We start from the raw sequence: 16,726 nt of genomic DNA on the forward strand, positions 1-16,726 counted from the left end.
CTGTTTGTTGTTTGTTTTCCCTCTGTCCTTCCCAAGAAGGGTTCAGTTTGGGTTTGTTTTAGCAGAAAGATAAAACCAGATTTGACTAAATTGGCTCAGAAGACCTCTGCATTTGCCTTGGAAGGTCCTGTGAAGCGTTGGCTGCTTGTGCTGAAGTGCACAGAAGCAGAGAATCACAGAGTGCCAGGGTGGGAGGGAGCTCAAGGCTCACCTTGTCTAACCTCTCTAGGTTATAGTATAGTCTGAATGAGATGTGCCAGGACCCTGCTTGTGGCTGCCTGCCAGGCTGAGAAAGAACTATTTACTAGCACCCTCTGGCTTATGGCCTCTCAGCCCCTTCCCCACCCACCACACAGACCACTTGTCCAGGCCATAAGGTGTCAGTTTCTGTAGGAGAAGCCTGGGGGGACCGTGTCAGCAGCCTTGGAGAAGTCCAGGTAGGCAATGTCCGCCTTATGCCCTGCATCAACCAGGCAAGTTACCTTGGTGCAGAGAGAGATCAGGGTTGCCAGGCACAATTTGCCCCTGCTGAATCCACATTGGCTCTTCCCAATCAAGTGCATCAGCAGACTTGTGACAGTCCCCAGGAGGATTTGTTTCATAACTTTCCCAGGGACTGAAGTGAGGCTAATGGGTCTGTAACAACCTGGATCCTCCTTGTAACCTTTCTCATAGAGGGGGGTGACATTAGCCTTCTTCCAGTCATCAGGGATGTCCCTTGATCCCCATGACTTCTCAAAGACTATGGAGAGCAGCCTTGCAGCAACACCAGCCTGCTCTCCTAACAGCCTCAGGTGGATGGCATCTGGGCCCATTGACCTGTAAGGATCAAGCTCCAGTGATAATCCACACACCAACTCTTCCTCCACTGACAGCAGGTCCATGTCTGTGCCAACCTGAATCGTTCCCATGGCCCAGGACCCAACAGTGTTGGTAGACCAGAGGTGTTTAAGTCCAGGCTGGATGAGGCTCTGGCCAGCCTGATCTAGTGTGGGCTGTCCCTGCCCATGGCAGGGGGGCTGGAACTAGATGATCCTTGTGGTCCCTTCCAACCCTGACTGATTCTATGATTCTATTCTATGATTCTATTACAAAAGAGCCTGTAGCATCTACCATGATCTTCCAGCCGTGTGAGCTGCTCCACCATGTCTCAGTTCTTCCTGTGCTAGCAGAACCTTCTGACTGGACACAGAGCTCCTGCTCCTCTGGTTTGTCTCCCAGGCTGTGTGCATTGGATAGCCACACATCAGGTGCCTGGCCTTTTGATTCTCGTGTAGGGAGACAGCTGAGGCACACTTTACAGGACTCTGGTTGGCCTGGTTCATTCCCTGGCTGGTTGTACTGGTGGTGGTGGTGTGAGTCTGTGGGCCAGGCAGCTTGAACCTTGGTTGAATCAGCACTCCATGGTTCATTCACCGCCCCATTAGAAAGTCAACTTCTCCATCATCACTGCCACCAAGCCAGAGCTTACTCTGAACCAAGTTTGTCTGAGCAAGTGCTAACTCTGTATTGAGGCATGTTTTACTGCTGAGGTTCGGTGTCCCCACCAGGGCTGTTTTGATGGCTGCAGTTCTCCCATCGTTGTACTATCAGCAGTCTAAACATAATCACTCAGGGAAGCTGGAGGTCTGTGTTGCTGCTGGGTGACCTGTGGTAAGCACAATGCTCACAGCAAGGATGTTCTCACAGCTCTGTGCAGAGACCTTCTGTTGAACTTGGTAAATCGTCCCTGGTCTTCTGGTACCGAGATGAGGCCTTCAACAAGCCCAGGAAGAAGGGCCAGGAGGTGACTGACCATTTAGATGCTACCTGCATGATACTCTCCTTGTGCTTTCTCTTCTCAAGTGTAGCTAGGTGAGGGCTGTCCCACCTGGTCTTTCCCCATCATCACCTTGACAAGTCTCGTTGGGAGGGGAGCTAGTTCCAGTGTGATGAAGGTTTCTGTAAGGGAGAGCAGAAGTACCCATTTAGTTTCAAAATGGGTCCTCAGGGCTCCATTTCCTGCTCATGGGGAATTGGATGCAAAATGCTGGACTTAAACTGTTGTTGGGGTGCTTGGATTAGAAATTAGATCCCATCCACTCTGCTGCAAGAGGAGAGAACTGTTGGAATGTGCAGGGAATGAAACCTCCATCAGTGGATTTAAAGAGCTGTAGGGAATTGATGCTTTCTGGAGAAATTGCCTCTGGCTTGTTTTCTAGAAGAGCAGGATGGCAAATAAACCTTCACTTACTGTATTGTAGTGCTTCCTTGATAAGGCAGCTAATAGCCAGCACCTCTCATTTGGAAATGCCTCTTCAAATTGGCTTTTTCATACTGTCTGACTGCATGAGTGCCTCCATCCATTCAGTGACCCTGGGGTAACACTGTGCCTCTTCGTTCCACCCTAAGAAAGTGAAACTCCCACCTTCCCAACAAGGAGAACAGCAGTATGGATCTCCCCTGATCGCATGATCCTGTGGTAAGTCTCTGTTCCTGCAGGCTGCTTCTGTAGCTCAGCTGCTGAGCAACTATGTCCACAGCTATCCCTCCACCCTTCCTCCCTCTTTCCTCGACTCCCATTATCACTCCCATCCTGAGCCTTGCACCCAGCATTGATCTGTGCTTTACCCCCAAAACAAAGGCTCCACTGTTTTTCTCAGGCTAGGAGTGGCTGCTTTGCCTCACCCTGTCCCTATCCCACTGCCATTCACTTTCAGCAGGAGTGGTTGGCTCAATTAGTGCTGAGATTAGCTTCCCTGGAGCGACAGACAGAGCAAGTGCTCAGCCTCTTCCCCTGGGCATTCATATTTTTAGCCCTTCTCAGTCACCTTCACTGTCACCAGCAGCCACAGACCCAGCATGTGAAACAGCCAGGGAGCAGCTTTCCAGAGGAGACTGCGCCAGCTAAGGCTCTCCCTCCTCTCCCCAGTGCTTTCCAGCCCTGCCAACGCCTGGAGGGAAGACTGACCGAGCACTGCAGCGGGCTTTGGGGCTTGCTGTTTGGGTTTGGTTTGGTTGGGGGTTTATTTGCTGAGGCTTTTTTTCCTTCTTGTGTGGAAGCTGACACAGTCTTAGATGGTTTCATCCCAAATTCCTCAAGGCAGCTCTCAGCTCCAAAACAGAGCTGGACAGTCTGTGCAGGCAGGCCAGCAAAACCAAACCCAGCCTCTCTCTCCACCTATCTATCTATTTACAGATACACAAACTACTGAGGTTTCTTTATACAGACATACTTACATATTGGTTATTTAGTTATACATACATTTATCTGCGTTCTATAGATTATGCATAGGTTAGTTATATTGATTATTATCTATTTGGTAGAGGAAATTATTGATATTTGTTTATATATATAAGTGAATTATCGATATCTAAAAATAGATAAAGGTATAGATAAAGGTATTGATATAGTTATAGATATAGATGATATAGATACAGATATGGAGATATAGAGATAGAGATATGGATATGGAGGTATAGATAGAGATATAAATACAGATATGGAGATGGAGATATAGATATAGATATAGATATAGGTATAGAGATAAAGATAGAGATAGAGATAGAGATAGAGATAGAGATAGAGATAGAGATAGAGATAGAGATAGAGATAGAGATAGAGATAGAGATAGAGAGAGATAGAGATGGTGGATTTGGTGTTCTTGCCCTGCATGTCCTATTCCTCCTGCAGCTATCAGTCTTGTGTAAGATGATAGAGTCACAGAAGCATTTTGGTTGGAAAAGATCTTTGTGCTCATAGATTTCAACTGTAAACCTGCTGTGGAGATGCCAGCTGGAGGTGGCAGCACTGCCCTGCCTGGGTGGTACCAAGCCTTGGGGTAGCTGCTCTGGCTGAGCCAATGGGTTGCATCATCATCCTGAGTTTGCTCACAGAGTCCCCATGGATGCCCTTGTGCTCCCCCTGCCAGGAGGGGAACTGAGCACTGTGCTGTGCCCTGCAGCCTCACCTGCAAGCTCAGAAAGCTGGGAAACTCTGGAACAGAAGTGCTCCATCAACACCTTCTACCCCAGGTTCTGTGAGGCAGGCTGCAGTAAATAAAGCCAAGGCTAAGAAAGAATTCCCTCCTTCGTAGCTATAGTGGCTGAGCAGACCCCAGCAGTACACTGCTGCTCTCAACTCATCCTCTGTATTTGTTAACATTTGGTTTGGGTTCCTACAGAATGTAAGAGGAGGACAAAATTGGAGATATTAAGAAGCCACTGGCACAAATTAGCAATCCTTCCAGAAGGCAGCACGGTGATGTGTGCAGGAATTTGCCAACCAGCTCCATCTGCTCCATCGAGGAGCACAGCAGACATTTCAGAAGTCTCCACTGGTTCTGGCTGTGGGGTGAAGTATTTTTCAGGGCTCTCACTGACCTGCCTCATTTGGCTCTCAGGTTCATACAGAGCCATAGAATGGCCTTGAGTTGGAAGGGACCTCAAAGATCATCCAGTTCCAACCCCCCTGCCATGGGCAGGGACACCTCACACTAGCCCAGGCTGCTCAAAGCCTCATCCAGCCTGGTCCTAAATGCTTCTGGGGATGAGGAGTCCACATCTTCTCTGGGCAGCTCATTCCAGTGTCTCACCACCCTCACAGTAAAGAACTTCTTCCTAATATCTAATCTAAATCTACAATGCTGTAGTTTAAGACCACTGCCCCTCACCCTGGTGCTACGTGCCCTTGTGAACAGTCCTTTCCCAGCTTTCCTATAGGTACTCTTCAGGTACTGGAAGGCTGCTCTAAGGTTTCCCTGGGCCTTTCTCTTCTCCAGGCTGAACAAGCCCAAGTCTCTCTGCTTGTCCTTGTAGGAAAAGCTCTCCAGTCCTCTGATCATCTTTGTGACCCTTCTCTGGATCCTCTCTGACAGATCCATGTCCTTCTTGTGTTGGGGGCTCCAGAGCTGGACACTACTCCAGGTAGGGTCTCACCAAAGCAGAGTAGAGGGGCAGAATCACCACCCTTGACCTGCTGGCCATGCATCTTTTGATCTAGCTCAGGATCCAGCCAGCTTTTCGGGCTGTCAGCACACATTGCCAGCCTATGTCAAGCACCTCATCAAACAGTGCCCCCAAGCTCTTCTCTGAAGGTCTGCTTTCTATTCTATTCTAGAAGAGGGCATGGCCTGAAGCTGTGCCAGGGGAGGGTTGGGTTGGATGTTAGGAAGCAATTCCTGATGGAAAGGGGAATGAGAGACTGGGATGGGCTGCCCAGGGAGGTGGTGGAGTTGCCATCCCTGGAGGTGTTTAAGGCCAGGTTGGATGTGGCACTCGGTGCCATGGTCTGGTTGGTGTGGTGGGGTTAGGTCACAGGCTGGGCTGGACGAGCTCAGAGCTCTGTCCCAGCCTCAATCACTCTGTGACTCTGTGAGTGAAGTTGCAGACACGGGTGCAGCAAGGAAAACTGCATTTATTGATGAGAAACTACAGGTATTTACCATTGCTCTGCCATTGCAGATAAGCCCTACAGCAATCTGTGGTGCAAGCCTCACACAGCTGGCAAGGTTCAAACATAAACTGTGTGTATTTTCCCCCCACATAGATTAAAAATGCCATAAAAGTTCACAGTCCTATGGAGTTTTCATGTCCAATGCAACTCAGTGCTATTAGGCATGGTGAGACCAAGACCATCTGATTTCCCTGTCCTTTGTTGTGCTGGGTCACCCCTACAGTAAAGTGAGGATCTTCGTGCATTAAGAGCACACTTTGCAGAGCATTGGAGCTCATCCCTCGCAAGTTCAGGAGGCAGGAGATGTTCTCCACCAAATCAAAGCTCCAGAGATCAGTTCAAAGAAACTGCATCTAGAGGATGCTTTCATTGTTGTCATTACTTTCCCCCCTCCTAGACAGGCTTGGCAGACAGTTCAAAGAGTACAAGCACAACACAATAATTATTACTACCAACAACAGAAGCAATAATTATTGCTAGCAACCACAGCAATAATAATGCTCTTTATGACCCCCAAACAACTGAGAAAGGCATATGTCTGAACTGCAAAACTTCTGCTGCTGCAGGGGGGGAGAAAGCACGAGCTCAGTGAATGACACTTTGGAGATGTCATTTTCTCTCATTTTCAATCTATTTTACAGCATTTTGGTGACTTTGATGTTATTTTGTTGGTTCATCTTCCCATTTGCCAGATGCCCAAGGCGAATTGGCTGAGGCTGTGTCTCTCTTAGCAGGTAGCAGAGGCTCAAGGGCTGGATAGGAACAGCAAGACAGTTTGATGCTGAGGACACGATGTCTACATCAGGCATGTTTGCAGGAAGGAGGGAGTGAGGCAGCATTTTGGGCTAAGCCTGCTCTGGTCCCATGGCACTTCATGAACTGCTGGATACCTTCTGAAGTGTATCTTCTAGTTAAGCAGTAGACTTTGCCCAGCCAGTGCTTTACCCAGCAGAGTTAACAGGCCCAAAGAGTGCTGCTCAGTGGAGTTAAAGGCAGCTGGCAGCTGGTCACAAGTGGTGTTCCTCAGGGCTCAGAGTTGGGAACACTTCTGTTTCACATCTTGATTGATGACACTGATGAAGACACAGTGTGACAGCAGTAAGTTCTCAGATGACACCAAGTGAGGTGGAGAGTTGATCTGCACCCCAGGGTAGGGAGGCTCTGCAGAGTGACTTGGATAGATTGGATCCATGGCCAGCATTACCAGGAGGAGCTTCAGCAAGGCCAAGTGCCAGGTCCTGCACTCGGGGCACAACAACCCCAAGCAAGGCTCCAGGCTTGGGGCAGTGTGGCTGGAAAGCTGCTGGCAGAAAGGGACCTGGGGGTGCTGATGGACAAGCAGCTGAACAGGAGCCAGCAGTGTGCCCAGGGGGCCAAGAGAACCAAAGGCATCCTGGCTGGGGTCAGCAATGCTGTGTCCAGCAGCAGCAGGGAGGGGATTGTCCCCTGGCACTCAGCTCTGGGCTGGCCACACCTCCAGTACTGGGTCCAGTTTGGGGCACCTCAGGACAAGAGAGATGTGGAGGTGCTGGAGCCAGGGCAGAGGAGGGCAAGGAAGCTGGGAAGGGCCTGGAGAAGAAACCTGATGAGGAGCAACTGAAGGAGCTGGGGATGGTGAGTGGGAAAGAGAGGAGGCTGAGGGGAGACCTCCTGGCTCTCTGCAGCTCCCTGCAAGGAGGTTGTGGAGAGGTTGGTGCTGGGCTCTGCTCCCAGGTCATTAGTGACAGAAGAAGAGGGAATGGCCTCAGGCTGCCCCTGGGGAGGTTCAGACTGGACTTGAGGAAAGCTTTTTTTCAGGCAAGAGTGGTGAGGGCTTGGAATGTGCTGGGCAGGGAGGTGGTGGAGTCCCCAAGCCTGGCTGTGTTTGCAGGGGGTTTGGCTGTGGTGCTTGGGGCTGTGGTTTAGGGGTGAGCCTTGCAGAGCAGGGCTCTGGGTTGGCCTTGGTGACCCTGAGGCTCTTTTCCAAGCTGAATGTTTCTGTGGCTGTGTGAGGTTTCATGCTTTGAGGCTGTTCAGCCATGTGCATTCAGCAGAGGAAGAGGAGACACTCAGGTGTTTTCTCTCCAAGTCTTGTTCTGTGCTGAAGAGCTAAGGTGGATGCATCCTGCACTCCTGCTGCTGTGAGACTACTACAAAATGAGCATTTCCCAAGTGCTACATATTATTATGTAGAAAAAATCATGTAAGCAACCACTCTGGGTGCAAATCTCATTTATGCTTCTGTATATCACGGGTGCTTTCGAAACTACTTGTGGTTGCTGCTGGCACACAAATGAAATGAGTGAAAGCAGTCTAAAATAAAGCAAATCAAATTTCCTTATTAGAAATGAAATTGGAAATGTCCAAGCTGAATGACTCTCTTGGTAGCAAACTGAGTGCTAGCATTACAGCTGTAGATTAATTTTTCTGCTTGTTTACAGCTGAGGACTAGCAAGAAAGGAGGCACAGTGTGGTGGTGCAAACCAGCTGTGCTGTCTGCACTTCCCGTGGGGAGTCTGACTTCTGAATGCACCACGCTTTCACAGTGTCACAGGACTTGAGAGGTTACCAGGGACCTCCAGAGATCACCCAGTCCAACCCCCAGATCAGGAGGGACAGGGATCTGCTGGAGAGAGTCCAAGGGAGGGCTCCAAGGATGCTGAAGGGACTGCAGCACTGCCTGGGGAGGAGAGACTGAGAGCCCTGGGGCTGTTGAGTCTGGAGAGGAGAAGACTGAGGGGGATCTGATCAATGTCTATCAATAGCTGAGGGCTGGGGGTCAGGAAGGAAGGGACAGGGACAGCCTCTGCTCACTGTGCCCTGTGACAGGACAAGGGGCAATGGATATAAACTGGAGCACAGGAGGTTCCACCTCAACATGAGGAGGAACTTCTTGACTGTGAGGGACCCAGAGCCCTGGAGCAGGCTGCCCAGAGAGGTTGTGGAGTCTCCTTCTCTGGAGCCTTCCCAGCCCTGCCTGTGTTCCTGTGTTCCTGTGTGACCTGTGCTGGATTCTGTGCTCCTGCTCTGGCAGGGGCTTGGACTGGAAGCTCTCCAGAGGTCTCTTCCATCCCCTAACATCCTGGGATCCTGTAGCTCTCTGGTATGCACTTATGCACTGATTCATAACAGCATTTTAAGAGCCCTGCCAGTGTCTGATGCTCTCATCTAACAAACTGCCCCTGAATTTCCTTTCCCTTCATTGAAGGTGGTTGGGGTGTGTGACAATATTGCACAGGTCTTGCTGTACACCAGACACTGTTGCCTTGCTGAAACCACACCTTGTAAAAGCTGGAACCTTGGGAATGTTTGTACCAGGCAAGGTAATTGGTTCAGCTGGTAGTGAGTAAGGCTGAGGCAGGACGATGCTTACAAGGAAAATTCAAATTAAATACTGAACTGAAGGTAAAATTGGCTTTGGATCTCTTTCTTCTTCTGGAGAGCAACAACTGTGGATTGCTCTCACTCTGGTGGGAAAGCAGCAATGGTGTTACTCTGAGAGTTTTCAAAGGTTTGATCAAATCTGCTAACTTTTAAAGTCTAAATAATGTTAAGTATCTCCCAAAGCAATCCTCCTGCTCTGAGCTGCTTCAGGATTCAGAGCAGTTTAGAGGAAGTGCTGGAGGAAGCTGCTGCAGGCTGGATGTAAAAGGATAGAGCCAAATTTGGTTGAAAAGAAAGGCAAAGGATCTTCACAAGAAGGCAATGCCTGACTTGCCAAGCACTCTGTGCCACAGCTGGGAGGCCTCTGCATGGCTGGGCAGCGTTTAAACGCAGCACCACAGGCACCTTTGGGCAGGTCTTGCCGGTGAGCTCTGTGTGCTCCCTCTGTGTGGCTGTGCTGCAGCCCCACTGACACAAGCAGGACTCTGGCCACCTGCTTCCTGCTGCCCTTGCATTTGACACCAGGCAGCTGGGATGGCTTTCCCCACCTCCATTCTCTTGTACACACAAACCAGCTGAATCCCTTTCTTCCTGATCTGCAGAGAGAGCTGCAGATCACAGGAAAGAACTCCTGAGGAGTATACCAGGCTCAAAGGATAGCTGCTCCAAGTATGACTGCCAGCACTCACACTCTTGGCAGGAGGCTGTGAACGTCACCAGAGCCTCTCAGGCTGTAGGTAAGCAGGTTTTGATACCACTTCTCACAATTTGTAGCCCAAGGTGCTGGTCATGCAGACCTCTCAGAAGGATAAGCCCTCCTGCTGCCACTGGTGAGCTTACCAAGGTGTGCATCCAGCCTCCTGCTGTCAGTTTCCCTACTGATGTTTTATGTCTGCAATGTGGCAGAAGTGGTGTGTGTGCAGAGCTGTGTGCATGCACTCACTCCACTGCACTCTGAGCAATGGCCACCTTATGAGACCTCAGGAAAAGTATGAAAGAAGCCAAATTGTTTAAGTGTTGGAGACTGCACTCGGGGCACAACAACCCCAAGCAAGGCTCCAGGCTTGGGGCAGTGTGGCTGGAAAGCTGCTGGCAGAAAGGGACCTGGGGGTGCTGATGGACAAGCAGCTGAACAGGAGCCAGCAGTGTGCCCAAGAAAGCCAAAGGCCTCCTGGCTGGGCTCAGCAATGCTGTGTCCAGCAGCAGCAGGGAGGGGATTGTCCCCTGGCACTCAGCTCTGGGCAGGCCACACCTCCAGTGCTGGGTCCAGTTTGGGGCACCTCAGGACAAGAGAGATGTGGAGGTGCTGGAGCCAGGGCAGAGGAGGGCAAGGAAGCTGGGAAGGGCCTGGAGAAGAAATCTGATGGAGAGCAACTGAAGGAGCTGGGGATGGTTAGTGGGAAAGAGAGGAGGCTGAGGGGAGACCTCCTGGCTCTCTACAGCTCCCTGCAAGGAGGCTGTGGAGAGGTTGGTGCTGGGCTCTGCTCCCAGGTCATTAGTGACAGAAGAGGGAACAGCCTCAAGCTGCCCCTGGGGAGGTTTAGAGTGGAGTTTAGGCACAAGAGTGGTGAGGGCTTGGAATGTGCTGGGCAGGGAGGTGGTGGAGTCCCCAAGCCTGGCTGTGTTTGCAGGGGGTTTGGCTGTGGTGCTTGGGGCTGTGGTTTAGGGGTGAGCCTTGCAGAGCAGGGCTCTGGGTTGGCCTTGGTGATCCCTTTGGGTCTTTTCCAAGCTGAATGCTTCTGTGATTCTGTGAATGGAGGAGGGGAGTGAAGCTCTCATCATCCCTCAGTACCAAGTTTGCTCTAATGTTCCAGAAGGCAATGTTGCCAGAGCAAATTAACTGCCAGAGTAAACGATGATAAAGTCTATAACAGTCACTTATTCACTTCCTGACACGTGAATAATGAAGCCTGAAGGAGTGTCAGTCAGTCAGATGGCACTGGAAGATGAGTTCACCCCCCTGGTTCCGCTGTGTTCCCTGGAAATTAACAGTATTTGTGTCCTGCAAGGTAAAGAGCTTTTACTGGCTCTGGTTTTTGTCTGTCCTTTAGAATGCTCATTCTGAAAGGCAAACACTCTTGAGAAGTTGCTCAGCCAGAGGATCTGCTCTGCCAATCTCATTGTTTGAGCAATTTAACAATCAACAGAAGTAACAACACTCACACAGTAATATTGTGACAGGGTGTAGAGAAGGATGGGGTGGGGGAAGAGTATGAGCTGTATCAGCTCTCAGTGAAATCCAAAGTGCATTATACCCTGCAGCACAGTGTGGATGGTTTGGGTAAGTGATCCTGTCAAGGCTTTTTGGGTGAATGAAGCTATTTTATTTCTTAACAAATAATCTAATGCTCTGCTTTGCATAATACCTTGATTGCTTCAGAGCAGAATTTGGAGCAATTTCCCCCCTAAAAGTCTGCTGTCATTTTTCATAGCTCCAAAACGCACTCAATCTCACTTTGGTACTGTGCAGTATTTAAAAGAGTAGAGTCACAGAGTGCTAGGGGCTGGAAGGGACTCCAAAGCTCAGCCAGTCCAACCCCTGCCAGAGCAGGAGCACCCAGAGCAGGTCACACAGGAACACATCCAGGCAGGGCTGGAATAGCTCCAGAGAGGGAGACTCCACAGCCCCCCTGGGCAGCCTGCTCCAGGGCTCTGGCACCCTCACAGGGAAAACATTTCCCTCCTGTTTCCATGGCACTTCCTCTGCCTCAGCTTCCACCACTGCCCCTTGTGCTGGCATTGGGCATCCCCCAGCAGAGCCTGGCTCCAGCCTCTGGGCACTCCCCCTGCACAGCTTTAGCATCAGCAATGAGGTCACCTCTCAGGCTGCTCCTCTCCAAGCCACAGAGCCCTCAGCTCCTTCAGGCTCTCCTCTTAAGAAAGATGTTCCACTGCCTTGGTTATTTTCATGGCTCTATGCTGGACTCTCTCAAGCAGTTCCCTGAGGTCCTTCTTGGCCTGAGGGGCCCAGAACTGGACACAATATTCCAGATGTGGCCTCAGCAGGGCAGAGCAGAGGGGGAGGAGAGCCTCTCTGGACCTACTGCCCACAGCCCTTCTAACCCACCCCAGGATGCCCTTGGCCTTCTTGGCCACCAGAGCACATTGCTGGCTCATGGTCAACCTCCCACCCACCAGGACCCCCAGGTCCTTTTCCTCTTTATTGCTCTCCAACAGCTCAGTCCCCAGCCTCTCCTGCTCCATGGGGTTGTTGTTTCCCAGGTGCAAGACTCTGCCCCTGCCCTTGCTCTTGCCCAACTCTCAGCCTGCCCAGGTCTGGCTGAATGGCAGCACCACCTTCAGGTGTTTATCTCTAGGTTTCCTGGGGGAGAGAAATGGTAGGTTCCATATAGTAATACAACAGGGGCTGCAGAAATGTCTGCAATGTACTTCATAGCCTTCAATGAAAATAACCAAACTGTGCACAGTCACCCTGGTGCTGAAATGGTGTCAGTCTTGGTTAGCTTTCTTTTGGGGGGGCCAAACATGTTTCAGATGTTACCTTAAATGTCACTGGAGGTGTTTAAAAAGAGTCTGGATGAGGCACTCAGTGCCATGCTTGAGTTGATGAGATGGTGTTGGGTGACAGGTTGGACTGGATGATCTCTGAGGTCTTTTCCAACCTGGTGAACTCTGTATTCTTTATGTATACACTTCCACTACTAACCAGAACGTCTCCTCCTTGCCCCCGGCTCCTATAGAGAAAGAACTTCCTGAGTCCCAACAAAGTAAGTAAAAATAAGCCAATGTAAGGTCAAAGTTTGTTTTGCAGTACTCTTGCAAAAGAAGCCATTTCTCCATGGTGAATTTCTTTGGCATTCTGATATGAAGATTCAGTGGAGCCTTGGGGTTTTATCACCAAACAAGTGACGGGGAGGAAGGCATCGAACGCAAACGTGCTGTGCTTCTCCCAGGGCAGGATCTTTTCCAGCTTAGCTGATGAGTCAGGATCCTGTGGCTCATCTCAGCCAGAATGAGACAGGATGTGGGGGGAGATGTGGCTGCTGCAGGTGTGGAGGAAATACTCACAGAAGATTGTATGTGAAACTCCCTTAAACTAGTCAAAAATCATTTACTCCAGTCCAGCTGTTCATTTACTTACTTCTCTCATACTTTGGCGTGAAAATGAGGCGCATATTTTTTTGCAGAGGTTTGGGTGTTGGTTTTGTTGGTTTGTTGCTTTCTTTTTCTCTCTCCCTTTTTGTTTTATTTGTCAGTTGTTGAGAGGATATTTGCCAGATGCAGCTGGGGGGCTGCTGCACTTGGGGAGCTGAGAGCAGCAAGCTTGGGAAAGAAGGAAACAGGATAAGGGATGCCAAGAAGAATACATTTCTGTGGTGCTAATATGGAGATTTTCAACACATTTTCTCCCTTTTAGGAGAGAAAGAAAGGCAAATCAAAATGCTAAGCAAAGGCAGCTGTTAAATTCTGCATCAGAAAACTGGATTTTGTTTACCTCAAGCTGCCTTTGAGCATTTCATCTGTGTACGAAGTTCTGCACCTTCAGCCACGAACTGCTGGGTAGTGGCACTGTACCTGAGCGGGTAGCTGTCTGCTGCATTCCACTGGTGCCTTACTTTCAATGAGGTGCAAGATGCTACTCCCAGCCAGGTCTCTTTACAGCTTAATTTTTAAGACCAGGGTTCAGGAAGGCAATTCCTCTCCAGAAAAACCTCCACATACTTTCCCCCAAGCACTTGCAGACAGCAAGATGCAGGAGCTTGACTAAAGTAGCTCTTCAAATGTCAATTCTTAGGTCAATTACATGAGATTATTCAAGTAAGTGAGGAGTCTCTTTCTTTCTGGTTCTTTCTATTCTTTCCATTTCTTTCTAGTATTCCTGTTCCTTGCATTTCTTTCTATTCTTTCTATTCCTCTTCATTCTATCCCTATTCTTTCTATTTATTTCTATTCTTTCTATTTCTTTCTATTCTTTCCATTTCTATATTTTCTATTTCTTTCCAGTCTTTCTGTTCTTTCTATTTCTATTCATTCTATTCCTATTCTTTCCTATTTATTTCCATTCTTTCTATTCCTATTCTTTCTATTTCTTTCTATTCATTCTGTTCCTATTCTTTCCTATTTATTTCTATTCTTTCTATTTCTATTCTTTCTATTTCTATTCCTATTCTTTCTATTTCTTTCTATTCATTCTATTCCTATTATTTCCTATTTATTTCTATTCTTTCTATTTCTTTCTGTTCTTTCTATTTCCATTCATTCTATTCCTATTCTTTCTATTTCTTTCCATTCATTCTATTCCTATTCTTTCCTATTTATTTCTATTATTTCTATTTCTGTTCTTTCTATTTCTTTTCATTCTATTCCTATTCTGTCTATTCCTATTCTTCCTATTTCTTTCTATTCTTTCTATTCCTATTCTTTCTATTTCTTTCTACTCTTTCTGTTTCTATTCTTTCTATTTCTTCCTATTCTTTCTATTCTTTCTGTTTCTATTCTTTCTTTCCATTTTTCCTATTTATTTATATTTTTTTTATTTCTTTCTATTCTTCCTATTTATTTCTGTTATTTTTATTTCTTTCTATTCTTTCTATTATTATTATCACCGAGTTTTTATAACTGCTGTGGTGCAACAGAGCCCTGGGAGAGGGGAGTCCCTTAGAGATGACCTTGGTTTTCTTCTCCTGTGGCTGGTTGTAGTCATGGGTATAATCCAAGATCAAAGAAGCAGAAGGAAAACTGTTTATTACTTCTTCTGTCTTGAACAGCTGTGGTTTCCAAACTGCTTTCTTTGTAGGTGCCATCAGGGCTCTGCTTGTCCAGTTCTGTCTGTTCTGTGTTCACATTGCACCTCTGAGTTGATGCTCCTTTGCTCTGGATGAGCTAAAGGGACTCGTGGGAAATGACAAACGACTGTTAGCGACACGTGGCAGCATGGAGAGGAGCTGCTGTGTGTCCATGCAGGAATGAGGCTTGCAAAATCAATGTTTATTGTTCATTTAAATGGCAGGTAGACAGTAAACCAGTGCAAGGAAGCCAAAACTCTAAGCTGTTGCTGTGGGTTTAAAATACTCTCGCAAAGCATGAGGAATTTTTTGATGTTCTGCTAATGGATTGTGGTCAGGGCAGGGTCTGCAGGGGTGGTTTTACACTTTGGACTCTTGCTTGAAAGGGAAAGAGGATGATTTGCTTCAGCTGTTGTCTGTCAAATGGTGCTGCAAGGAATAAACACTCAGAGTTTGTTGGGGTTTAGCAGGGTGTGACTGGTACAACCAGAGCAGGCATCTGTGCTGGTTTTAGGCAGAACAGACAGTGAGAGAATGTAAATAAATTACCCTTGGCTGTACAAGGGAAAACAGTGATAAGGTCTAAATGATCCCATTGGCCTGGTTACCAACATAAAGCTAGCACTGCAAACTAAGCACTGTATGTATGTCTAAAGCTAGCAGTGCAAACTAATTTTCTCTCTTCTTTTGGCCTCCTTCACTCTAGCAGGTACTAAGTGGTGCTTCTGCTGACCTTGGCTGTGCTCCTTTGCTGTGCCTAACAGCTACTCTCTGCTCTTCTACCTTGTACAGGGGGAAGGGGAGCAGGGTGGGGGAAGCTGTTGGTAACCCCCTGGTTTTCCCAGGGGGGTCCTGGTGTTGTTTATAAATGGCACATACATGTACATATTGTCTATGTTGTACATATTCATTGCACTCCATGTTTTAGATAGTAGCTTTGCTTGTAAGTGCAGCTTCATGTGCTTTCTAACTGAGCTGCTCTGGCAATTTTCCTTTGGGGGGCAATTTCAACTCACCACAGCACCAAGAAGTGTAGTAGCACGAGGTGGTGAAGTAATGCAGGCTGAGATAATGTCACAGAATTCTTTACCTAAATGAAGGCAGAAAAGGCACACATTATTGCCCCCTTGTTAGGCAGATGAATAGCCCTGTACATCGTTAGCAGGGTATCGGCATTAGACCTCCATCTGATCTCCCACAAACCTCCCTTTCTCCCCCAGTGCCTGAATAGCTGTTACGAGGAGGAGACCTGGGCCACAGCATAGGAAGAGGACTGATGCTCTCTGAGCTGCTGCTGTTTGGTTATCTCTGTGTCATGTGCTGGGAGATAAAACCAGCCGAGTGCCCAGCCTGATGCCAGAGGCTTCGCTGCACTGAGAGCCGATCTCTGCCACTACCCCATGGTGTCCTTTGCACTCACAGGCAGTGCCCCTGATCACAAGAGTATTGCCCCACGTGTGAGGAAGGAATGGACACTACAGGACTGATGAAAGCAAATGTGGCTTTCCAAAACCGACCAAGAGTGCCTAAAAACCTCTCCTGTCCAGGTGGGACTTAACCTTCCTCTTCCCTTGCCCTCTGCTGTGCCAGGTCCAGGCAAGGGGCAGAGTGAGGTGGCTGGAAACACCTCTGAAGCCTGTGCTGGCAGGAGGAGTGCTGGAGCAAAAACAAAAATCTAAAGAAGTTGTGTTAATTTCAAGGTCCATTAGGCACAGAGGACCTGCTCCTGTTGCTGCTGAAGCTCAGCTCTCATTGATTGTAAAACCCTCATTGGTGGCAGAGGTATGGGAGCAGCCCATGGAGAAAGAATAATCAATGCTCTGCATGGGAAAAGAACCCCAGTGAGGCAGAGATTTTGTCAGGTGTTAAAGGGACTCTTTTCCAGGTTGCCAGCGTGGCAGACACAAGCCCTGCACAGGCAATCTGGCTGAATCTGCTGGAACGAGTCCAGAGAAGGGCAACGAAGCTGGGGAGGGGTTTGGAACACAGCCCTGTGAGGAGAGGCTGAGGGAGCTGGGGTTGCTTAGCCTGGAGAAGAGGAGACTCAGGGGTGACCTTATCACTCTCTACAACTACCTGATGGGAGGTTGTAGACAGACAGATGTTGGTCTCTTCTCCCAGGCAGCCAGTACCAGAACAAGAGGACACAGTCTCAGGCTGTGCCAGGGGAGGTTTAGGTTGG

The sequence above is a fragment of the Dryobates pubescens genome, chromosome Z, assembly GCF_014839835.1.
Source record: "Dryobates pubescens isolate bDryPub1 chromosome Z, bDryPub1.pri, whole genome shotgun sequence".
NCBI lineage: Eukaryota > Metazoa > Chordata > Aves > Piciformes > Picidae > Dryobates > Dryobates pubescens.